Consider the following 26777-nt stretch of genomic DNA (forward strand, 5'->3'; position numbering starts at 1 on the left):
TAAAAACTCAGGAAAATATAAACCTTCACATGGATCTTATATCCTTTAAAAATACTCAAACCTTAAGGTTACCAACATCAAGTGTGGCCTGGAGATGTCTCAGAATTATAATCAATCTTCAGACTACAGAGACCAGTTCTCTTGGGAAGAAAGGGCAGCTTCAGAGAGCTAACTATGCTATCACATCCTAGGGGAACTCAATCACCTCAGCAAATTCTGCCCTCTTCAAGCACTGATTTCAAATCTGCAGGAATTTCCCAAGTCAAATTTGGGAACCCTCGCAACCCTGTATCTATAATACTACTTCATTTAACAGAGCTTTGATACAGTGTTTTTTTCTGTCTTGGGTTGAAGGTGGGGCCAGGGACCTCATTTCATACATGAATTATAGCTGGAGTTTATACCCATCCTCAAGAATGCCAAGAAAGATGTAATACAGAATGCAGAGTGAAACTCCAGTATAAGATTGGGACATCAGAACGGAAACTGGTATACAAATACAGGGTATCATGCTGAATTTTAAATATGAATCCAAGTTATCACCTTCCCCCACACAGCCACCCCACACACACTGTTTAGAACATGATAGTAAAACAGAGGCATCCCTACAAAACTCAGTATATGTATTTAGAACAACAATCATAATTTCTGGGATCAACCACAGCTAAAGTGAAATGGGCAAAACATAAAGGCAATATACTCAAGACAATAATATGACCAAAGACTGAAAGATTACAATAAAATATGGGATTGGATCCCACCTAGCAATTCCACTGATGGAAAGGTAGGGGAGAATCATAGCTAATTTTCCTTTTCTTATGCTTGTTGCACTGGTATGTTTTATTATTTGCCGATTCTTCAGATCTCATCTTATCTTACACGGAAATAAAGTTTCAATTGAATCTCCTTTTCTACTCTCCACTTTTGATTCCCCTCTTATTATGTCCCTGCAGCCCCCTGTCTCCCAGGAGCAGCATTTCTGGGGGCATTTGGGACAAGAGGAAATACTGGGCCCAATCTGTGGTGGGATCCAAGACATAGTACATAAATTCATTATGCAATTCTCAACTTCAAATATTTGGTGTTCTCTTGTGCTCCGTGCAGGGCAATGGCTAGCTTTTATTATCGGCTAGCTATTAGCTGCTCTTTCAGACTTTCTGGCTTAGATTTGGTTTGTGCCTTGTTTTGTTTCAAGACACCTGTTTTGGCAGGCTCAAGCTTTTTTTCTCAGGATGTTTCCATTGACAAAATGCTGAGTGTAGACTAATTAACTTGAAGTGTGATGGGGAACAGCTGGTATACAGACAGACCTGGGGAACATATTTTATTAAACTCCTATTAGTTATATTTAGCATTTTATTGTTCCTTGTAGTTTGAAGGTGTGTTTAGGCTCTGTGTATGTGTTTCTTGTTCTGTTTTGTTTTTAAGCTAAAGGGTGGCTGACCTTGGCTTGTCTCACTATTTCATTTTTCTTTCTCCACTGAAGACAGTCAAGTTTGGACAGTTTATTACCCCGGGACATACACCTGGCCTTAACCAGGGCCAGGGCTTTTTCAGCCCTGGTCCCAACCTGGTGGAACAAGCTCCTGGAAGAGCTGTGGGCCCTGTGGGATTTGCCAGCTTTCCGCAGGGCCTGCAAGACAGAGCTCTTCCACCAGGTATATGGTTGAGGCCAGGGCGACACCCGGCGCTGTCAGCTGTGGATTTCTAGGTGAAACCAACAAAGTCCCTCGCTCCCAGATAGAGAGTTATAGACCTTGCTGGACAGGGGAAGGGGAGTGAAAAAATTCAGGGCCCTGTTTATAGAGAAAGCCACTGATACCAATCCAAGCATGGAAACCCATAGGAAAATTTTTTTTAGAATATTTAAGAATTCTAAATGTTAGAGTTCTATTTGATCACAATATTGTCTCCTTAGACAGAGCTACTAAAGCAGGACTCAAAAATCAAGCTAAATTCAAACTAAAGATGTGTTCATGGAATATTGTAGGGGGGATAATAAGATCAATTCCTTTGAGGTTAGAAAACATCTAGGTTAATTCAATAATATACTCTTACAAGAAACACGAGCTATCAAGGATATTTTTCTCTCAGGTTATACTTCCTTTTGCTCACAGGCAAAAATTAATGGTTGAAAAGGGAGAGCTAGTGTTGGCTTGGCATGTCTTGTTTCCTCTTCCATAACAGTAAATGTGTCAGAGCTGAAACCGTGTTCATCTTTAGCTATGGCAGTGAAAATCTGGACAGAATAATCACAGTGTGACTGCTCACTGTCACCCCTGCCCACTTTCCAAGTCTGGTTTTGAGTCAAGCATTTATTTCTATTATTTTTAATTAAGCACTTGTATTATTGGAGTCAGAATCCGTCTGTTCAGAATGGTTCCAAGTGAGTATGTTTGTGTTGCTGTAGAATACCTGGTAGAGATATCACTTATCCCCACTGCTTTTCCTGAGATTATGTTACAGATTATTGTGTGCCTGGATCCATGAGTTCATCAAACTAAACTAATCTTCAGATTGTAGATATCAGCTGTCCTGCTGAAAATTACAGCTTCAGAGATGGACTCTTGCTCTGCCCCCAATTATCCAGAAATTTTCTGACATGAGATCGCCAACAGTACCCCTGACTTAGAAACTGGATCTCACTTCCACAGACTTAAATAAATAGCTTCTTTGCCTCCCCTTCTTGATGGGAACATATTTCCTAACACTTGAAAAATATTTTGCTCTTAACATGACCTGTAGGTATCATATTGACAGAATGATAATATTCTGAAAGGGTAAGTTTGCTGGTACCCCCGACCCAGCTGTTTGTATTACTTCTCTTGCTTCTAATTTCACTCCCCATCCAGATTTCAATTTACCTTCCAAGCATGTAGAGGCACGTCACCACTTTGTCAAATAACCTTTATCACCGGTTGTATGGACCACACTAGAGGCTTTCCTCTAAGAACTTAAACCAGAAGTTTATATTTAACATAAAAGTGAGAGGTAGTGGATGGAGGGTTTTTCCCCCTTACACGAAGGCCCTTTTAATGTGGATTTGGGCCAAACAGAAAAAAGAGATTCACATGATGTAGCTCTAGGGCAGTGGTCCCCAACCTTTTTATCACCGGGGACCGGTCAACGCTTAATAATTTTACTGAGGCCAGGGGCGGGGTAGTCTTTTGCCGAGGGACGCCACCGCCACCTGAGCCCCAGCTCCACTTGCTTTCCTGCTGGCGCCCCTGACTTCCTGACACCTGCTGGGAGGCACTGCCAGCAGCAGCTGTGCAGTGCCACACCGCGGGGGAGCCTCAGCCATGGTGGCCACTGGAGAGCACCAAAGGTGAGCCGGCGGCAGAATGGCAGGGCAGCCCCCGAGGCAGCAGCCGGGGAGGAGGACGAGGAGGAGCCACGGCCCAGCACCGACTGATCCACGGACCGGTACTGGTCCCCAGACCAGGGATTGGGGACCACTGCTCTAGTGTATATATCTATTCCCAATCACACATGACATAAGCATCATTCTAGTGGGAATAGCATTGAAACCGGGATTACAACCAATTTGTACATTTTATTATTCCCAAGCAGTTTTCAAGAGAAACCAAACAAGAGTGTGATTTGTGTACAATGTTTTCAGAAATGGCTGTGTAAATATTAAAGGGAACATGCTGGAGAGGATAGCACAGCTTATTTAGAGCAGTCATTTATTTTGAGTATTGAAACTGACACTCCAGTTAACCACAACTTTGCTGTTTCACGGTACAGGCTTGTTCACGTGCAAATCTGTCACTATCCCCATGCTATTCCACCCAAGCACCTCCAGCTGAAAGGATCATTACCCATCATTATCACAGAAGTTGCACAGGCATGGTTCACTAACAGTTCATACATTACTTTTGTCAGTTTAGGATAATATTAAAAGATTGCACAAGTGAATTGGTTCTTTGTTACCATAAGATACAAGGCAAGTGAAATATGTTCTTCAGACTTCGATGAAACACATTACTTTTCATCCCCAGCCAGGGTTCACCGTTGTATACTTTCCTGAAGGATGTAAAATACGTAAACTAATAGTGCCAACAAAGCCATTCTGCCTGTTATTTAGACATCCGCTTCAGCAGAGCCACTTTCAAAACTAATACTTGTTATAGAAGTTGTGCCTCCATTAAGTTGCTTTATATTAACTGACACCTCTATCCCTTGAGAGATTTTTTCTAAGCGTCCTCACACACAATTTTTCATTTTCCTTTTAAAAATAATGTGTCTAAGCACACTTTGGAGTGCTTTAGTTTTGAAAGAGAATGCATTAAGAAGTGTCTGTTTAACAGAACCTTATGGTCTGTTAGCACAGCTGTGCCCACAATTCCCATTCTGCACTAGCTACAAATGTTTTTAACCTGGATATGCAAAGTGGTGGTTGTCAGCCCATCTATTTTCTCTCAAGAGTTTACAAGACAATTTAAATGCATGAACTGAAATTCATCAATGTTCTGCATCTGGTTAAGTACACTGTGATAAAACCCGCTTATTGTTAAATGCAAGACCAACCAACAACATGAAGAACAATACATGGGATAGGGCTTGAAATAGACAATGAGACCCACCCACCCCCCATGCACTCACCAGTTTTTCTCCTTTAAGTCTTTATGTTTTCCATCCTAGATGTTTTTCTCAAGCCAAGATCATCCCCATTTAAACACACAGATCTGCTCCAGTCATGTAGTTCAGCCTCCAGTGTCACTTTGCAGAACTCTGAAGTGTATGACAAGGTATACTGAAGAAAGAAAGACAAACTTTAGGGAATGCCTTTAGGGAATGTAAAGATGACCCCTGCTGCTAACAGATTTAGGTGGAAACTAGGGGCAAACCCCTTTGTATCCAGGAAAGAACGGGTGCTAGAGTGGTGGGGGAAGTAAGGGGAAAGGTGTCCAGCCTGGAAGGGCATGTGGCTGAAGGAGTGTTTGGTGCGAGTCTTGGTGGCTTGGGTATAAATGAGGGTATGTGACTGGAGAGAGACATGTCAAGGATGTGTATTTAAGATGCTTAGTACAGTTGTGGAGAGGACTGACCTTAGGGAAGCATGGCACATCTATTGTGTACATAGCTGAGAGGAAGATCTCATGGTAGACCACATTTCTCATCACAATGCGGTCTGACTGTGCCCTGCTCAGGTCCAGGGGTAACATGAACCCTGAGGTCTTGGAACCATCTGACTCATGACATGGCAGCATATAGTTGGCCATGACTGAACTCAGGCTCCTCGAGATGGAGGCCAACTTTCTCCAGGGTCTGGCCCTGCACTTTGTTGATGGTCATGGCAAATGTCAGCTTGAGAGGGAACTGGCGGTGACGAAGGGTGAAAGGGATCATTTGGGGCCAACTCTATTCAAGGAATGAAGAGAGTCTCATCAGAGGCAGAGGCGGTCACCACATGCACAATAATCAAGTTTGGCTTGAGCTGTATCAGTTGTGTCCCATTGCAGAGCCCTTTCTTGGTGTTCAAGTTTCTCAAAAAGAGGACAATAGCACTGACCTTCAGTGTCAGGTGATGCAATGGCATTCCAGGGAGAGGGGCTGGGGCAGTATGGAAGTAGGCTAACTGGGAGTCTGAGAGTAAGAGAATGGGCAGGCTGGTATCTGGCAGCTGACAGCAGCTTAACACAGAAGAATGTGTGGGGGAGTGGTGGTGCTATGGGTGGTTGAGAAGGGGAGTCAGGCTGGAGGAGGACACAGCCAGGAGCCATACAGGCAACCTGATTGGCCAGTAAACAGTGAGGCCCAACTCCTCCTAGGACCCCTTACCGCATTTATTATAATGCTAATGGCTATAGATGAGGCTAGCCCATTTAATAGAACAATGAGCAGGACTAGTCATCTTCCTTTCACTGAAACTTGACATATATCATGTGTCTCCAACTTGGCAACTAGAGACACCATGGCACCTGAAACACTTTTTCTGGCATCCACCAACTGTTTTTAAAGAGTGGCCAGGGCTTTTGCCCAGTAAGCCATCTGATTAGCTGCGCAGATTTTTAAAAATTGTTTCTGCAGCAGCTGCCAACACAGCACAAGGATCTTCACTATGTGACTGAAAGATGCTGAGTGCAAACAAGAAAAAACTTTTTAAATAATATGTTCACTTATAAAGGTATCCTGGTAAGCCTTACAAGTTAATTAGAGATATGCATAACTTAAATCCCTGATATTTTGTGGTTGGCTCCACCCCCTGCAGCAGCCTTTTTGTGGTTGGCTCTACCTGCTGTAGCAGCTGTTTTGTGGTTGTGCCCATCATCCTATGTCAGAGTTTCAGAGGTATCATCAGAACCCAAGAAGTCTGGGGACCCCAATCTACATTAATCAGCAGGTTAAGCTTTTCATGACAAGGAATGGGCTGAGACAATAGCTTAATTGCTGTACCAGAGAGAGGGAGAGAGAATGGTATAATAGTTAATCTAGGATCCAAGACACCTGGGTTCAAATCCCCACTATTTCACAAGGAACTGTTATGCACCAGTGTCTCCCTTCACTTTTACCTGTGCATTCCTGACAGGTATATTTTTCTCTTCTGCATGCCTACTTGCTTTCACTTCACTGGTGGATTCGGCTTTTGTTTCCCTTCTTCATGGATTTAGCTCCCTTCAGGGCTCAGTTCATTTTCCATTCAGTGTATGTCTGTTTTATTGTGGAAGTCCTATTGCCCTAGTTTTTCCCCTTTCTTGAATCCCAATACAAAGGAAATTCACAAGAAAAATGACTCCATCATATTCCCCCCCTTTTTTCCTTACCATGGAATGTTACACCTCCACCATTGACATTGTGCTATAGTCTCTGCTCACTGATCAGTTTCAGGCAGGGTTTTTTTTTTTTTTTGAAATTGTAAGGAGACATTCTTAAAGCTGCTTTCACTTTCAGGTACCCATTTCAGTAGAAAAAATTAAATGCTTAAGCAGTACTGGAGCATAGACAATATGAAGGTGATGAGACAATCTTCTATTAAGACGGATACTCGGAGGTGAAAACAGATTTAAAAATCTCTCCTTACAATTTCAAAAGGCATACCCAGCTGAAACTGATCAATGAGTAGAGCCAGCCATAAACACAAAAGAAAAAAACCTTGACAATTGTTTTTTTATTACTATGCAGAGTAATAATCTGCTGGGAGAATAAAGAAAAGTGCAGAATGCAGGAAAAGAAAGGGAAACTGGCTTCAATTCTGTGATAATTAGAATTAAGCTTTGTATGCAGAAAGGACCAAGGTTATTTTTGTGAGAATAAAATGCGTAAGGGGAGAATGAAGTAACAAGCAAATCATTTTGGCTTCCAACTAGGAAAAAGATGGACATAAAAATCTAACTTGTGTGCACGTATGAATAAACCATTACACAAAAATATCCTGCAAATCACTGCTGCCATCAAAATGGGGAGGGGAGGCTCCAATAGAGTAAAATCTCCTGAATATAGCCAATATTTTTGCATCTGCACTCCAACCTTAAATTCTCTACAAAATGATAGTTTTGTAGTACATCAGCAGTTTCTCCCATCTTGCTGTCCTGCATCTTCTCAAGCAACATAACATAACAAAGGTCTCAGAGGGTTGCCATGTTTGCCTGCAGCAAAACAGCTACATTCAAGCCCGGTAACACCTTGGAGACCAACTAGCTTTGGGGGGTATGTGCTTTCAAGAGTCAACGCTCCCTTTGTCAGATACATATCTGACAAAGCAAGTTGATTCTCCAAAGTTTATATCCAGAAAACCATGTTGGTATCTAAGGTAGAACTGGACTTCAATCTAGCTATTCTAAAATAACAATAACAGGTAGCGGCACAGTAACCGGCACAAAAGTCTGTTCCAGAACCACTACCCTGCATGAGATGTGAAAGTCTCTTGTACAGCTTGTCCCAAAGTTTGTCATTTCCCACCCTTTCACATCTCTTACCAGCTTCCCCAAAGATTCTTAACTTCTCTAGTAATCTAGATATCATTGCCTTGATATATTAACACTAAAACCCAGAAATGTAACTTAGTGTCTGAACCCTTTATTTCCTAGTGTACTAAGGGAATTCTCAGACAACAACCCTCAGACAACAACCAAAATGCAGCTAATTTAGTCTGGCACTCTGAAATCCCTCTTCTCTTATCAAGAACATCATCTTAAGTAACATTCCCCAGCTGTATTCCCAAGTTCCTTTCAAATACCATTCTAAAAAATAAACTAAACAGTTCAAATCCAATCAGGAGCACGTTGTCAGAATACAACTTACCTTTGCACGCCAAAAACATTAAAGTAATCAGGATGCACAGGGGAAATCTGGAGGCCATATTTTATGCTGCCCTTCAACAAAAGAGCTATAACTCCTGAAACCCACATCATCGTTACAGCCAATTTTAAAAGTGTGCACTTAATAGAACACATACTGTAGCTGGAAGATCCAAGTTTGAATCCCCACTCTGCTGGAATCCTTGCTAGAAAATCTTGGGTAAGTCACACAATCTCAGTCTTCACCTATTTAAAAGGGTTGTTAGAATATAATTGAAGAGAGAAGATCTGTGTAAGCCACTTTGGATTGCTGTTTGGCAGAATGGTGGAGTGTAAATGAAGTAAACAAATAAGATAGAATCATAGAATAGAGTTGGAAGGGACCGCATGGGTCATCTAGTCCAAACCCTTGCACTATGCAGGACACTCACATCCCTATTGCTCATCTACTGTAACTTGCCACCGCCTTGAGCCTTCACAGAATCAGCCTCTCCGTCAGAAGCCGTCCAAAAATGGAGAACCCACTACCTCCCAAGGAAGCCTGTATCAATAGATTCATTAACAGATGCTTCCTTCATTCTGCACAAATGCTATCCCAGAGGCAAAATCTGTACATCTGGCATTGACAGTGCTCAGACCAAGACCCTAGCCAGCTTGCTAAGAGTGGTGACCTGTAATCTGGAAAATGTTACAATGGGGCCAATTCTGCACCAGTGACGCCACTCGAGGCCGCTGCTGGTTCATTGTGTAGGAGCAGTATGCCCTGCCACTTCCTGTGTCCCCATGGGAGGCTGTTTTCAGCAGGGGGCACTGTCTGCCACAGATTCCTGCATCACCTACCTCAAAAGGTGCCTGATGTGGAGAGAGGAAGGGTAGGCAACTATAACTTGCACTGAGACTCCTTCAGATAGTGAAAAGCAGGGTAAAAAAACAGCTCTTTCTTCTTATATTCTAAGTATGCACAAACAGTTGGGAGGGAGGCAGTTAGGGTTCTTCTATGTTAATATTGTGTTAGCTTTACATTTGTTTTAAGCATCAAGTATTATATGTATTTTAATTAGCCACCTGGGTTAATTAAAATAAGTAAAGGCAGAAAGACAGGATTTAAATTTTGTAAAATAAAGAAAGAAAATTTTGTTGACCCTCTAGTTTAAATTGTATTCTTTTTAAAAATTGTTTATGAATATTAAGTATTTTAAAATAATTTCTATATCCCTGACCTGTGAATGGGCTGGCATTAATCAGTATTGTTTTTGCTTCCTTCCATATGCAAAACATGAGAGAATGGTAATCTCTCCTGTGAAAATCAATGCAAGGATTCTTCCTTTCTCTACTCTAGGTGTCTATGGATATTATTGCAAATTAGTGTTCTCTCTCTCTCTCTCTCTCTCTCTCTCTCTCAGCCACTTCACATTTTAAGCACCAAATGTGAGTTTTTGGTGCCCTTTCATTGTACACAGGAATGCACACCGCCCTACCTTCAGCAGGAACAAGTTAGTATACTTCACAGAACCATCACTCTGAGCACATGGCATCCACTGAAAAAATGTCAGGCAATCATTCTGAGACAGTAATGCCTTTGCATGGTCAGTCAACATTGGTAGCAATACTACTGTAATCATCCCAGAACCATTGTTATTAGGACTAATTTAGATGTGACAGCATCCACAGGTCTGACCAGTGGACACCATTCCATTTTAAGTGATTTGAAACTGCTGGAAGGGCCCATTCTCCTCACACTCACACAAACCTTTTCCAGTGCCAAAGCAGTGGGGGGGGGGGGGGAAGGCACAGCCACTTTAAAATGGCAGTGGTGTCACATCTAGTTTGGCAATTTCTCTGAGACCTTATCTGTACCAGAAATCCAGTGCTTGTCTGGTTGCGGGGCAAATTTCCACTTCCAGATGACAATATATCTGCATTCCCTTGCCTCAAGGCAAATAAGGGCCTACATCACACCAGGCCTGGGGTCGCCTCAGACCGGCACTGATGTCATCTGGAAGCGGAAATTATCCCCGCAACCAAACAAGTACAGTGCCAGGCCAAATTCCTGGTGCAGAAAAGGTCTGAGAGAACATACCCAATAGAGAACCATAATGCTATCCCAAATCATATAAGAAACAAATAGAAATGGAATGGAATGATAAACAGACATCAAAAAAGAGAAAATGGACTATTCCAAAACCAGTTTACACTCAAGCTTCACCATTAAACAAGTTCAGTTCTGCCTGTTCTCTGTATTGTAGTACTAATGAAATTTTAAACAACAAATTTCAAGTCAGATGAAACTGAGCATTTATTTTGCATCTCTACATTATTTATCTTTTTCTTGTCCACATTGGGATCCAAAGCACAAAAATAAACTAATTATTGTAAATTATAAACTCACCACACAACTTAGTATAAACTGTTCAGTTTCTTACAGCTACTGCATAGTTCTGAATTGATGACTTTTCTTGACTTTTTCTCCCACTAACTGCTCCTTTTTGTTTCTGTTAGTCTGCCATCCCTAGGAAAAGATCAATTAGAGTAATTCCTCACTACACTCTGCACATTTGTGTTTCTTGAGTCTGCAAAAGGGATGCAGCCCCTCTAATACATTATACTCCCAGCACATTTGCTTTGGGAATTCATTTCCTGCCACTGGTTTTAATTAGCTGTCCTTCACTTTTCAAAATCTGGCCAAAATCAATCCTCTTCGGGGATTTGACTTCTTGCTCCTTCCTATTCCATTGCAAGGCAGCTCCAAGGAGACTCTTATCCAAAAGATTTCATTTTGTTTCATTGTATCCAAACCTAGTAGGCCTATAAGATATACATTACATATGTACCAACAAGCCAGAAGATAACTCAAAAATAAAACCAATGTTTTTAAATTATTGCTAAAAGTTCCTAAATACTGAGGCAATTCCCAGTTTCACCGACAGTTCAGTTATCACAAAGAACCACCACCAGACACTTGTAGTATGATAGCAGGTGAGTGGACAGATGTACTGTACTAATAAATAAATAAATATTCTCTGTAGGACCGTAACTAATTGAGAGAGTAAAGCTTGATGAATGCTTCCAACATTAACGTTGAAGTCTCCTTTTTCTGAAGTCCCAGGTGTAAATTGTTTCAGTCAAGCATTTTATACCCACAATACTCTCAAGCCTGCTTCTTCTCTTGTAACACAGTCCTGAACTTGTGTTTATTGTTTTATAATAGTAATTTGAAAATTATTTGTATGAGACTGTTTTGTTGAGTTTCTCTGTACTGTTACCCAGCCTGAGAATACCAAAGAGCAACCTAGAGTGTGCGGAATTTCAAACAGCCAATCAGTGTGCGGAATTTCAAACAGCCAATTCATTCAAAAGTGAAGGCTGAGTCAAGCTCAGGTGTCCTATTCCTACAGTCCTCTTCTCTATGCTGACAATATCTAATCCATTAAGGGATCCACCAAGAATCTCACTAAAAACATGGATTGCCCACTAGAGACCAATTACAACAGATTTGTAAAGAGACCCTTGCCTGGTCATGCTGTGAAAGGCACATCCAGGAAACCAAGCTGGGAAACGGCTGCAAACCGAACAACAAAAATAATTTTGTGTTTCTTTCAAGCCAGCAATGTGCCACAAGTGACTGTATGGAAATGATACAGGCTAGTGAGAACAGATGGTCTTATGAACACTTTATGGGCTAGTAATATCTATAGACTTATTTGGAAAGTTTAATCAACATTTAACTCATTAATGTTTCAAGTAAACAGATTAATTTAAATTGAAATAAAATGTATACATCAGAGAATTAGTGGAGGCGCTAAGAGATATACTTTCAATATACTGTGCTAAGTGTAAGTCATGCTGTCCCAATTAAAGTCCACTGAAGTTATCAACTAAAATACTAATTAGAATATTACGAGGTTTTGGATGGCAATAATATTAATGGTTTCTTAATACTGTCTTCCCTGAGAAGCCTCCTACATAAACCTTTGTGGGGAGAAAACATGAACATTTTGAGAAGGTGTACAATTTTGCTATTATTTTTAGTTGTCTGTTCCTATCAGGTGTTCCCCAGTATGAAATTTGAACTTATATACCAAAGCCAAGTTTTTTTCTTTCAGAGTTCTGATTATTATAGCAATAAAGCAACAGAGCTGACTTAAAATTTAAAGAGTTAAGGCATAATATAAATAAGTTTTATAAATACCATTTGTGTGGAAAGAGATGATAAATATTGATTTGCCTCAGAAAGAGTGTTTGCAGATATTAGTTTTAAAATATAACTGCAAAAATGCAGAAAAATCGGAACAAAAAATAAAACTTGATTTAAAAAATAACTCAATTATAGTAATGGTTTTAAAATCCAAGTCAAGGTACTCCAATGACTGATTCAACTATTTTATATTTTTGGCTCAGAATAATGATTTGAAACAATATGTTCCAATCTATTACTTAGCAGCTTTAATATTCATGAAAATATTATGTAAATTGTGTAAAATCACATGCAACTAAATATATGCAAATTAATAGCATTTGTTATGAAGTATGACTGATTCAGATCCTATTGTTGAATAAGTTGCAGAGATAACTCTTTCAAAAGCAAACTTGAAAATAAAGCTCTCTCCTTTGTTCAGTACAGAGGTTAACAGAACTATCCAGGGTTGACAATATCCAGGTAGCTCCTGGGGATCTCCTGCTGTTATACCTGATCTCCAGACAGACAAGATCAGTCCCCCTAGAGAAAATGGCTGCTTTGCAGGGTAGACTCTATGGCATTATATTCTGCTAATATCCCTTCCTGCCCACTTTCATCACTGAAGTTTCCAAGTACTTCCTATTTCAGAGCTGGCAACCCTAGAACAACAAGCAATATAAACAAGCTGACGGTGGAAATGGATTAGATATGTGTTCTTCACCAAGCAGTCAAAATGAGCCCCAGGAACATGATAAAAGTGTACTTTGTATAATATGGATACAGAGAACACATAAAATCTATATGTAGTGTACACTTTCCAATGTTGCTGCAACTGCCTGACCTTGTTATTGTGTTCATGGTGGGCACAGGGAAGGATCCTCCAGCCTGACATCAACATGGTTTCCTTGTCATCCCCCAGAGGTTAGGGCAGGGAGGCTTTGTTAACCCCAGGAAATCTTTATTCTCTGCAGATATAAGATTACAGCAAATACAATTCTTGATGATCTCAGAGGACACAATACAGCTCTAATCTTGAGAAACAAAGCAATTTCATTTTATCATTTCATGGTTTGTCAGTAGTTTTAAAGAATGGGAAAAACACAAGGTGTATTTCAGTTTTTCCCCAAGTTGTAGCTTCTCAACTTTTTCAGCTGCTTACTGTGAACATATACAAACCCTTGTGTGTTGAGATTTTCAAGTCATGCATCTCACCAGTATTTTATTTTTATTTTTTCCTATAACTACTAGCTGCCACCCAGGGGAAGATCAGCTGTCATCCAGGGCTGAGCAGGATCCAGATGCTCATCCCCTCTCCGTTGCCAACCTGTCTCTTCTCTGTGAAGACACCAAGCTGTGCAATCTACTCCTGTATTATAATTTTAAATTGGTTTGTTAGACGCTTTAAGAAGGACTTTAACACTGGGAAGCAGGTTACTTATAACGCCTCTAAATAAATAAATAAACTGAATGATTTAAACAAAGGAAGTAAAATTTAAGCAGCAAGATCTCGTCAAGTGAGAGCATAGAAATTGAATGTAAAGTGTTTGAAACATAACTGGATATATACATGGTATTTTTACAGCTCATTCTCAAATGCTTTTGTCATTAATAACACAGTCCTGGAGAATAAAAGCCTGAAAGGCTGAGGAAATTATTATGCCCACTTAAAGGCTACCATTAAATAACTATTAAATCTTAGCAGAAGCTTTTTATACATTTCATTGTACGGTGCCAGACTGAGATATCTCAAAATTGTAGCTTATGCCATCCAAAATTATACATTATTTAGTGAGAACACTTGGATGTGCTAAAACTGTGTTGAGTAATTGTTAGTGAACTGCTGTGGGAGAGATGTTCAAGCAAAATGTTTCAATCATAAAATTACTTAAATTCGATTTAACAAAATTGAATTGCAGTGACATTAAGCTAAAAGCTACTCCATAAAACAGAATCCTAAAATGACTAGTCAGATACCACAGACTGTTCTTAGGTTCTCACTACCTCGCTGATAGAGATGCTACTCATACAATGGTGGCCAGTAAGCTGAGCAGAGACCAAGAGAGGGAGCTGATTCCATTGGAGGCAGCTAAAAAAGTACCATGCAGGAGTATTTCTGTATGAATATGGTTAGCACTTACAAGTGTCAGAGAATGAAAAGACCACCCACGTGGCACTACATGAATGTACGTCTTGCCAGTTCCCCAAAAGACTTTTCACAGAAACCATATAGGATAACCCTGTCTCTTCCAGTAGCCCTACCTTACTAGCTGCCAATAGAGGTATGCCATTTCCGAGACAACAATTGGATAGTCCCTTAAGTTTATACATCCATGGAACAGAAGCATACAGATATTGCAGACATATCACTGTGGTTATTTAAGAGATCCTGAGACCAGAAGCTTGCTATTGAGCAGATGAGGGATTCTTGCAAGTTATAAGAAAATCCTTGGCAAATAAGTTTTCATGTACCAAGCTTACAAACTAAATGGTATCTAGGAAAGAACCAATAAAGGACAACATTTTAAGGGTAGGCTGACCAGTTAGCATAGGGGGAGTTGTGGAGTAGTAGTTCTAAGCTTCCTTCCCCCAGTCACTGCTGGCCTGCTGATCAGGGAACTTGAATTGGAGAAACACTTTCCACTCAGTCTCAGACCCCCTGTTCAACTAGCCAGTTTTGGCAAGAAGGGAAGACCTCAGAACAAAAAGTGTGCAGGATACACAATAGCAGAAACCACAGGAAGTGCCTTCCCCCATGATCCCCCCCCCACACACACACACACACTTGATAGCATATATTGCAGGTAGGGTTTTTGCATTTCGTTTTATTTTTTATGATCATTGAACAGCATCAGAAAATTAAATAAAACACAGAAACATTATTAAAACATTTTAACTTCCAAATCACTCAATATCAACCATGGATTTCTCCCCTCTACTGGCAATATAATAGAATTTGCCACTATATAAGAAATAGAATTTCATGCCAGAGAGGGATTTCAGCTTAGATTTCCAGTCAACTACTACACCACAGGTTCCCCAACCTTTTTGACCTTGCAGGCTCCTCCTGCTACAGGATGGTGGGCACAGCCACAGAATGGTTGCCACAGGAGGTAGAGACAACCAATCAGGAAGCGAGATTATACATCACTGGAATAGTAACTCTTCTACATCGAAGCAGAATCTCTTTGTAGCAGGGTCTTTTAGAATGAACAGACTGTTTAAAAATATTTGGTTCACTTATTGAATAACCTTTTGCTATGGTGGCAGTTGGTGTCAAAGCAATTCTTTAAAAAAAATGACTGATCAGAAATCAATATAGGCAAAACCCACACTTTGCCTTGCCCACTTTTTAAAACACCTGGTGGGCTTCAGGGAAAGTGTCAGCAGGCATTTGCAGGCACTGTGTCACTCCACTACACTCTCAAGAGACTAAAATCCCATTGATTGGAACCCAATTAACCAGGGTGAATTCAGTTGTGTATACTGACCTTTTCTCACACACTCAGAACCAGTGCTAAACAGCATAATGTAACAATCTTTTGAAATTAATTCATTTTAATAATTATTTTACTTCATTACTTATCTATTTTTCTTCATTTATACTCAGTTTTTCTCTCCAATTGGGGACTAAAGCAACTCACGTCATTCATCTCTCCAACTCTGTAATGTAGGTTAGACTGAGGTTGATCCAAGGTCTTCCAGATCACAGTCTGTCGCTCTAACCACTATACCCTTCTGGCTCTCATTCTGCCTTCTTGACCTTACTATAGACAAATATAGCTAATATTCTAGTTTTATAGTTGCATTACTGACAGTTTAAACATGTCCTGTAAATATAAAATATCCATTGAAATTTTCTATCTATGCTCATATTCTGCAGTTTTTATTAACATGTAGAGCTTTTCCACAGTCAGTGTCTATATTTAAAATAGGCTAAAAGAATGCATGGTCACTTTTACCTTTTTCATAAAACTGAGTCACCTGAAGCTTATGTTCCTCCTTTCAGTGTTACATCTCACATCTAGTCATTCCACTGAAATGGCTTGACAACCCATGTAAATACTTTTGCAAAGAAATGCAAGAGTAAATATCAAATGGGACAGCAGTTCCTTTAATCTAAACCAGCCTTTTTCAACCTTTGGAATGTGCATGAGACCCCAAAATAAATTTTCAGGCTTAGAAGACCACCAGAAGTGATGTCAGTGAGCACTCCTCCCTGCCATGCCCCCTGGATATGACAAGTCACCAGACTTGACACCACCTCTCACACCATTCGCCCTTCTTTCGCTTCCTCCCCCTCAGAACTCCAGTACTACTACAGCAGCTCTGCCTCATGTTGGCTTGAATGAATGGCAAGAACTGAGAAGACAGCCCAGACAATCCAGCTCGCAACCCACCTGACTCCATCCCCCTTTGATTTTTACAGCCACAGTCTAACCACCAAGCCTTCTAGGCAGAGGCAACCAGTTGCCTCACTTGTGGTCAAGTACATTAATGAAGGAGGGGAAAGGACACAGACCCCCAGGGATCCATGGAGTACGGGTAGGGAATCCCTGATCTAAACCTTTTTATTATTAGTGTGATGTGATTTATCCTCACTCCTTTCTTCAAAAGTCATTCTTAACTATTTTCACAGCTTTCTGAATTATGACATTTTTTTAGCTAAACTAAGTATGCAAATATTCCACTGAACCATTTAAGATCTAGGTCCTGAATGCTCGTAAGTTTAAAAGTTTCACAAGCATAGAGGAAAAAGACTTGTGTTTAACAGACATGGTTGCACTTGCTAAGACTTTTGTTTAGATTGATCACAGATCAACTACAGGGGATATTTATAATATAACTTGATAATTTCACAGTATAAACGTTCAAGTTTGCAACATATAAGAACTACATTATAACAATTAAACAATTAAAATAGTTAAAAACAATTAAAATTATAAAGTGCCTAGGATTCCACAACCACTGATATAAACTGATTTGTAGATGTTGGAAAGAAAATAGGAAAATCCCCAAAAGCAGGTTGGTTGCTGCAGCTACTTGGTCTGCTCCAAGGGTTAACAAGGAAAGTGGAAGAGGGCTGAATAAAAGGTGGAGTACATATTTATCCGAGAAGGGGGTTTGACTGTCAGGATCCTTTCATTATAGCTTTTATCATTTCCATCTTGAACTGTTTAGAAATCTGGAATCTACAACAGCCCTCCAATCTCTATTTCGCTTGGGGACCATTAAAAAAACCTGGGGAAAATTCAGAGAATCTTCATAATGATGGAGATGGTTTATGGGATAACATGCACAGTAGCATTTGGTCATCAATGTTGGATAGCAGAAGCTTGTTGATTTTAGAGGACAAAAACTTCATAGCATAGTGTCTTGGGGTGGTGTCTGTAACATACTTGTCAGGAAATAGAAATCTCTAGGGGCTGAGGTATAGCTTCCAAACTTTCAGGGTTGGAAAGTATCCGCGTTCCCTTACTGTGGCCTATCCGAGGCTCTGATTCGGGCCAGGACTGGATGGTGGTTGGGATGGTGGTGATCACGCATAATCAGAGATTGGCCTCGCTGCCCTGTCACCACCAGCCTGGACTCCCCCCCCCCCCCCCGTGCTTAATCGGTCTTAGAGACTCTTTCGAGCAGTGAAAAGCAGGGTATAAAAACAACTTTTCTTCAACAATGTTTCTCACTGGCCACTGAAGATTTAATTGGCTGCACAGATTTTTTTTTTAAGCATTGCTTTGGCAAACGCTGTTACCACAGCATAAAAATCTTCACTATGTGAATGAAGGCATTTCTTTGTAGCTGGCTCCACTTCCAGTGGCAGCCATTATGTGGCTGTGCCCACTACACTGTGCCAGAATTCCAAAGGCTGAAAAAGGTTGGGGACCCCTGCGCTGATTTAATTATGTCCATTCACTGAGAGTCAGAGATGACAAGTCATAGGTTAACAGCCAAAGGCATCTCTGGTTTTCTCCAGGACAAATACATATAAGAGAGGAGGGAAAGAAGCTCATTCAATATCTCCTTCAGCTGCCAAAAAGTTATTCCCACCTTTCTTTCCTGATGTAAGTGCTTTCAGCTATGCTGAGGCCAAAGAGGAAAAGGAGGAAAGAGGTGGAAAAGTCTCACTCTCATCCGAATGGGGAAGCCACACCCAACACACTAAATTTGTTGGCCCAAAAGACTGACTTGAATTGTTCTTTTCACAATGATGCAGCATTAATGTCATTTCATTTCAAACTCAAGAACATTTATAAAAATCCATCATTAACACAGTCAAATGAGGAAAATTGCAGAAGTGACACTCATTGAGTAAATGAACTTCATCCTTATCCATCCATGGTTCCTCTATATATTTGTGAAACAACCTGGGGGATGGAACATGTCTGGCTGTCCGAGTTGGAATAGGGCCAATCAGGGTGCAGCTAGCAACCCTACAGCTCCTGCCCTCACTCCCTGGACGCTAGCCATGTTCTTCTCAGACAGAAAGACACACAGAGCCCTGCCAGACTGAACACGAACCCTCATTACCTCCTATCACTCCTGCTGTGAGGGAGGCAGGAAGAGAGCTGCCCCAAGCTGCTGACTGAGATACAGAGAGAACTGCCCCTGCTGCAATGGAAGGAGAGGGAGAGAAAGAGACACACACAGAGAGCTCTGCACCTCCTGGTGTCCCCTGGGTCCTAGCACCCATTGCATTCCTGTTTGCAATGGGCTTTCTTGCTAGTCCTACCAATAAAAGCACAATGATATTTACTATCATATGGTTTTTAAAAAGTATTTTGAGTCATAATGCTCTTGAGCATTCCAATTTCATAACTTCCTTAGAACACTAAAAAAATGAAACAACATAGTTTGCTTTCATCTAATAACAGGTGCACTTCTGAGCCCTGGTTCCTTATAGCTGGGTACAGGTAACAAAAGCTATTACAGACTGTCTCGTTGTAACTTTAAATATTTAATAATGAAAATTCAAGAGTTTATCCATAATCATCTCTCATTAAGAACACAAGAAGCCATGTTGAATCAGGCCAATGGCTCATCCAGTCCAACATTCAGTATCAGACAGTGGCCAAACCCAGGTGCCATCAGAAGGTTCCATCAGCAGGGTCAGAACTCCAGGATCCCTCCCACAGATGCTCCCCAAGCAACAGATCATCACTATCCCAGATACTGGGTTCCATCTACACCTTGTGGCTAATAGCCGCTGATAGAAGTCTGTTCCATATGTTTATCCAAGCCCCTCTTGAAGTTGTCAATGCTTGTAGCCCCCAACACTTCTTGCGGCAGTGAATTCCACTTGTTAATTACTCTTTGGGTGAAGTAGTAGTTCCTTTTATCATTCTAAGCTTACTGCTAGTTAATTTAATTGAGTACCCACAAGTTCTTCTACTGTGAGAAATGGAGAAAAGTACTTCTTTCTCTGACTTCTCTATCCCATGCATAATTTTGTAAATCTCTATCATGTTACCCTTCAATAGCTGTTTCTCGAAGCTAAAGAAACCTAACCTCTTGAATCCTTCTTCATAGGGAAAGTGTTTAATCCTCTTAATAATTTGTTATCCTTTTCTGCACCTTTTCAAATGCTATCTTTTTTGAGATGCAGTGACTGTAGTGGACACAGTATTCCAAATGAGGATGCACCATAGATTTATACAAGGACATTATATTGGCTAATTTGTTGCAATCCCCTTCCTAATTATTTATTTACTAGGCTGAAAGCCCGTTGTGCCTAGGGATGCAATGGTGCTAGCAGCAGGAGTCCACAATGGCCACGCCATCACCCCACCTGGCTACAGTGCTGGCAGCATGGGCGAGGTTCCTGGCAGTCCGCCAAGCTGGCGGGCAGCTGGAGCAGCGGTCTGGGTGCCGCAGGACCACTCTCCTCCATGGCTGGGCAGGGTGCCATGGGACCGCTGTCCTCCACAGCCTACCAGGCTGCAGCGTGGGCAACATTTCCAGCAGCCAGCCAGGCTGGCATACGGCTGGAATGGCAGGCTGGGCAGAGCACCACAGGATTGCTCTCCTCCATGGCCAGGGAGCATCTGGCCATGAACGCATCTCGCAACCGGCTTCTGGGGGTAGGCACTCTAAGGGCCGCCCCAATCTGGATGCACCCAGCTTTGCACCTCGCGGCCAACTTCTGGGGGAGGGCGCTCTAGGGGCTGGCCCAACCCATTGCGCTCACCTTTGCTGGGCACGCCCGGATTGGCCCATGCAGCTGGAAGCGGTGTCCAGACACCTAGACGTGTCCCAGACACCGCTTCTCCCATAGCGGTTCTGCCAAAATATTAGAGCCACTAATGGTTAAAGATTGTATGGCATGTCTGTAGTATAGCCAGGATATCCTATGATAGTATGGTTTGTTTGTTTGTATATATCACCCTCAGTTTCAGCTCAGGGTGGCTTACATTGTAAATAGGAAAATAGAAAAAAATCTCAGTATAATAAAAAATTAAAAAGTAACATATATATATATAATTTGCAACTTACAACTGTTTCGACATAAAAGGCATAACTTTAAAGATTCTGCATCTGCATAATGATCAAACTGCGGTAACTGAAGCTTACCAGACTTTGGGAGTGTTTATCTGGCAGCCAGGCAAAAGATGTTCACAGGTTGTCTACCATTGTCTGCCTCCACTTCATGACCATAGTTTTTTTTGGAGGTTTTCCCATCCAAATACTAACCAACACCAACTCTGCTTAGCTTCTGAGATCTGACAAGATCCGGCATCCTGGGCTATTCTGGTCAGGGTTCCCTTTCTAATAATCCCCAGCATAGTGTTTGCCTTTATAAGATTTCAGTCACACAGGTTCAACATTTTAATGAGTTACCTATGATGACTGGGGAAGGCACTGGCAAACCACCCCGTATTGAGTCTGCCATGAAAACGCTGGAGGGCGTCACCCCAAGGGTCAGACATGACTTGGTGCTTGCACAGGGGATACCTTTACCTTTACCTTTTATGATGACTCCAAGATCTCTTTCCTGGTCAGTCACTACTAGTTTGGACACCCACACACACCGCATCAGCATATATTCATAGTTAGGATTTTTGGCTCTACTGGGCAATCCTCTGTACTTGCTCACATTGAAACTCATTTGCCACACTGATATCCCCTAGCCCTGTCCCTCTGGAGTGCCTCATACTCCTCCCTGAACCACTTAGTGTCACCTGCAAACTTAGCCACTTCGGTACTTACTCCTATCTCCAAATCATTAATGAGCAAGTTAAATCACCACACCTAATACAATGTGGGACCCCACTGCTAACCACCTTCCATTGAGAAAATTGCCCATTTAGACTCACTCTTTATTTTCGGTAAATTAACCAGTTTTTATTCCACATGAGGACTTGTCCTCTTATCCCATGACTGATGAGTTTACTTAGGAGCTTCTGATGAGGAGCTATCAATAGCTTTCTGGAAGTTTATCTAGGCATCTACTGGGTCATCCTTATCCACATTTGTTCATCCCCTCAAAGAACTCTAAAAGGTTAATGATACAAGATCTCCTCTTACAGAATCTATGCTGATTAATCAATGTGCCTACTATTTCTATCTTTAACAACAGATTCTATCAATTTACCCAATACCGATGTTAGATTGCCTGGCCTGTAATTTCCCAGATCTCTAGAACCTTTTTTTGAAGATGTGGTTACACTGACTACGTTCCAGTCTTTGGCTACATTCCATTCTTCTATATTAAATAAAAGCTCAATTTCTTACCATTTCTAAGTGGTAAAATGTAGCTTCAGAAAGCATGTCTGAAATCCATGTTGCCTATATCTATAAACACAGTATGCTTTTTTCCTAGAACCACTTGGGGTAAACGCTCATTAAAATATTGTTGTGTGAGGTGACCTTTATAGAAGTAAAGCTTTCTCTTCAGCATACAAATTAATTTTTTCCCTTGGCGTGTAATGAGCCAAATGACTATTTTGACTCAATGCCCAATAGTAGGAAATGGCCCCAGTGACAAAAAAACAACAACCAAAAACATAGATGGAGCTTTTAGCATATCAGATGAGGAAAAATTTGGTTCAGTACTGTGATTGTGGACATATCCCCACTACATACAATAAGCAGTAGAAATTTAGAAGTATTTTTCAGGAATTACCCTCCCAAATTAAGGAAAGCCAAGGACTAAGGCAATACTGTTTAACAGGACAATTGTTTACATTAATGAATTAGAGTTTGTCATGCTTCCAATATATTCGTTCTTCATGCAATTAATCTACATTTCTAACTGTTGCATCTACAGGTATCTCCGATTAACTGAGTTTTACAAGTTGCTTATGGCTTTTCACATCAGAAAAGCCAAGAATTATGGCACAGATAAAAAGCTATTACTTGTTTGCTAAACAAATCCAGAGTGGGAAGTAAAAGATATAAAACTGACACAGATAGGAAAAGTCTTGATGTCATGGTTTGCAAACTAAAAAAATATCAGACAGATTTCAGAAATCAACTGCAGAAATATAAAGGTAAAGGTAATGTCCCTGTGCAAGCATCGGGTCATGCCTGACCCTTGGGGTGACACCCTCTAACGTTTTAATGGCAGACTCAATACGGGGTGGTTTGCCAGTGCCTTCCCCAGTCATTACCGTTTACTCCCCAGCAAGCTGGGTACTCATTTTACCGACCTCAGAAGGATGGAAGGCTGAGTCAACCTTGAGCCGGCTGCTGGGATTGAACTCCCAGCCTCATGGGCAGAGTTTTCAGACTGCATGTCTGCTGCCTTACCACTCTGCACCAGAAATATATACAGTTGTCCTTTAAACATAAAATATTATGGTCTAAAATATTATGATCTAAAATATTATGATCTCTGCTGTCTGCAGAGCAAAGTACTATCATGGAGTTGTAAAGGAGGAAAAGAAAGATCACATATGGTCCTGCCATAGTTCACTGAGTGATGAGCAGCTTGCTTAAAGGATTTGTGCCTTACAATATCATTACAGGACCCCAAGAGCACATAAAACGATAACTCAGTAGGGTTATGCCTTTCCCCAGACATCATTCATTATTATCTAATTGCCCAGTAGTCAGGTCCATAGACAGTTTCAGTTAGCAAACATATATCCTGCCCAAATTAAATGAAAAAAGCAAGCTCTGCCTTGGATGCAAGCTATTTAACAAATGTCTTCCCTGACAAATCACCATAAAAACACTGTAATTAGCCAATCAGCAAATTCTCCATAAGATAGGTCTCAGCCCAACAGGCAACCCAGAAAGATGACAGCAAAATTACATTATCTTACTTATTATGCAGCCTTCTCCGAGGCCTCACTGCAGAGTGCTTACACTCTAAAAGGACGCTTAAAAAAATGTCAAGGGCCTAGATCTGTTTACAGAGTGCAAACTGGAATAGTTCAATGCCTGCACTGAATTCATGGATGGGTATAACTGAGAAACAGACACAACAAAATGCATGCCTCATTGTTATCAATGTTATGAAGCAGCGAGGAGGGTCGTTTTAAAACCTCAACAGGACTTAAAAATTCAAGCCAGCTGTAAAACATTGCTGCTGTCCTGCCTTTTCCTAGGAAGTTGCTGATATGCTTTAATTTGAAGGACAAGATGGCTAAAGAGGAAAGTTAGAACATTTCAAGTTTAGCAAGTTACCACTGAACAGTGAAACAGTACACATTAGCGAGTGACAGGGTCTCTCTGCCACCGCTGTTCTGCAAATTACCCTCCCTGAAAATTCTGTGACCAGTGCTGCTGTGTAAAGATCACTAAAACAAAGTCTTTCTGGCAAGGTCTGATCAAGACACTAAGCCCTATGCCAGGGGTAGTCAAACTGCGGCCCTCCAGATGTCCACGGACTACAATTCCCATGAGCCCCTGCCAGTGAACACCATGGACATCTGGAGGGCCGCAGTTTGATTACCCCTGCCCTATGCTAAGCCTTCTACACCAAGCGTAAACTCTCGAGTTTACACCATTTAGGACCATGGTATTGGTTCTCAGTTTGGAACAGCTGAGTTGGATTTGGAAAATAGTTGTTGAGTTCATACTGCCCTCTTGATAATTGATATTGATATTGTGGATAATGTTATTTTTAATGCTTTAATGGGAGTTTTATGGGGTACTCTGTTTTATCTTGTAAGCCTTCACGAGACGACATTTGTTGAGAAAGGTGGGGTATAAATTTAAATATAAATAAATAATCATCATGAAAACATAGTTTTCCACATATTTCAGACTTTGCTAATGATGACAGACCTTTTGAATAAACATACAAACACCTATGCATATATATACAGATCCACTCTATACAGGTGCTTCTGTATTAAGATCTAGTAGATCAGAATGATCTAGTAGAAACTTGCTATAGGAATATGCATACATCCTTGGGGTGAGTATTTTGGGGTCTCTAAAAAAGCAACACTGATTAGCAGTGTAATGCATTTCCCCCAAGCTAAACTGTACAGAAATTGAATGCAATCAATAGACTCTCAAATACGTATTTGCATCTCAACAGGTACCTAAATAATCATGCTGGCATATCCACCATTGTGTTGATACAGCACTGACTTCACATACTTGCTATGTTACACAGGTACAGTGACCACACCCACACTCTTTTGGCTATAATCTCTACAGGCGTCAATTCTGCTGCATGTCAGCTCAACATTTCGGAGTGTCTGTGCAAATAACCCAAGCAAGGAGAAGGCTTTGGGTGGCTTGGCACAAGATCATATTATGTCTCTGATCCCAACCCTTCTTATCCTGATGTACACTATAAGCTTAGAGACTGCATCAACACACTTTCCTAAGCAGCACCTGGAGACATAGGTGATGTCAAACTGCTGTCAAAGTACAACGGCAGAGGGCAGGAAAAGGCAGGTACAAGGTACCAGAGGCCTAATTTTTCGGAATTCTCAAAAGCACCTTTCACTTTTACCTCTGGGAACCATCTTGCCATGTTGACGAACAGTTCCCGTACCGGATGAATGGAACGGTGAGCTGAATGAGTTTTGCGTTTCTGCATAACAATAACCACTCTAGACATCCTATACCGGCAGGGGTTTTGCTTTTGGACAATCAGCGTAGTGTTAACTCTTGGAAACACTCTGCCTCACGCTCAGAGTCCCTTCAGAAAAGTCACGGTCGGCCAAGGGCTGGGGGGGGGGGGGGCGAGCTCTCTGAAGGAAGGAGGCGGGGCAAGATTTTTTCTCCCCAGGTGTTGTCTTCCTACACCTGTGCGTGCTCCCGGCCAGGATGGGAGGAGCGGCAGTGAGGATGCCCGCGTCTGCGTGCCTCTTTCCTCAACAACTCTCTGCCACGCGCCACTTACCGCCCTCCCTGAGGAGCTTTGTAGGTGGGCATCCCGTTTGGCACGACGCCTCAGTGGCGCTCCATAAGGGACAGCGCCCGCGCGACGACCCCTCCCTCCCTCAGATACGCTTCAGCAGCGTGCGCGCCGGAGACGCTCGCCGCCCCTTCTCCCTCTCCGTCCCCGACTCCGCGCAACTTCTCCTAAAGTGAGCCGAGAGAGAGCCGAGGCAGCGCCCGCTCTCTCTGGCAACTCTGACCTTGGTCCGCCCGCCGGCTGCCCAATGCGGGTCCGAAACAATCGAGGGGCACGTGCGGCGGCAGTGCGGCGGTCTCCTCCCTCCCTCCCTGGGCAGCTGCAGCTTCGCTTCACCCGTCCGCTCGTGCGCTGCCTGCCTGGCCGCCTGGTCCCCCTCGGTCCCCCTCGCCTCTGGCCCCGACAGCGCCTGCCTCGCTCAGCGCCCCTCCGCTCACCTCGCCCTCCGACGTCTCTCCTCGCAGCCGGCGGCTCCAGCCCGCCTCGCCCGGCGCAGCCGAGCCTCCGCTCCCCCTGGCTCGCGGTGATGCTGGCCCTCCAGCGGCTGCCTCGCTAGCTCGCTTCCCCAGCCGTGCGCGCCGCACCACGCCAGGCAGCGAGCGGGGAAAGGCGAGGCGGGGCGGAGCGGAGCGGAGCAGAGCGAGCGGGGGGAGGGGGGGCAGGGAGGCGTGGTGCCTCCGCCAGCTGTCGAGTCGAACTGTCTGGCGGCGGCGGCTGCTCGCGTTCTCGGCCGGGGCCACGAGGCGGAGGCGGTTTCCAGCCAGTCCCCAGCAGCGGCCAGCGCCACGGAGCCCTGCCCAGCCCAAAGCTGCGGCCTGAGACTTTCCGAGCACGCGGTGGCTCTCGTGGCTCCCCAGAGGGCCGGGAAGGAGCACCGCAAGGCTAAAAATACAGGAGTTGCCTTCAAGTTCCTGGGGACTCGCCAGGGCACGGGGAGGGGCTGCCAAGTCCGGGGGAGGAGGGACACGCGCGCCACCAACGCCACGAGTGACCCTTATCTTGTCGGCCCACCGCGGAGAGCCGCCTTTGCCAGATC

The 26777-nt window shown here is 42.4% G+C and overlaps 1 protein-coding gene across 1 annotated transcript in view; it reads right to left on the reverse strand.

Annotated features, from left to right (window-relative positions):
- Positions 1-26573, reverse strand: part of CHST15 (carbohydrate sulfotransferase 15) — an 88237-nt gene extending 61664 nt beyond the window's left edge. The window contains exon 1 of the mRNA XM_077350024.1: positions 26179-26573. The gene's annotated coding sequence lies outside the window, so the exon portion shown is untranslated. The remainder of the gene's footprint in view (positions 1-26178) is intronic.
- Between the last annotated feature and the right edge of the window lie 204 nt (positions 26574-26777).

This window comes from Paroedura picta, chromosome 8 (assembly GCF_049243985.1).
Source record: "Paroedura picta isolate Pp20150507F chromosome 8, Ppicta_v3.0, whole genome shotgun sequence".
In the NCBI taxonomy this organism is placed as follows: domain Eukaryota; kingdom Metazoa; phylum Chordata; class Lepidosauria; order Squamata; family Gekkonidae; genus Paroedura; species Paroedura picta.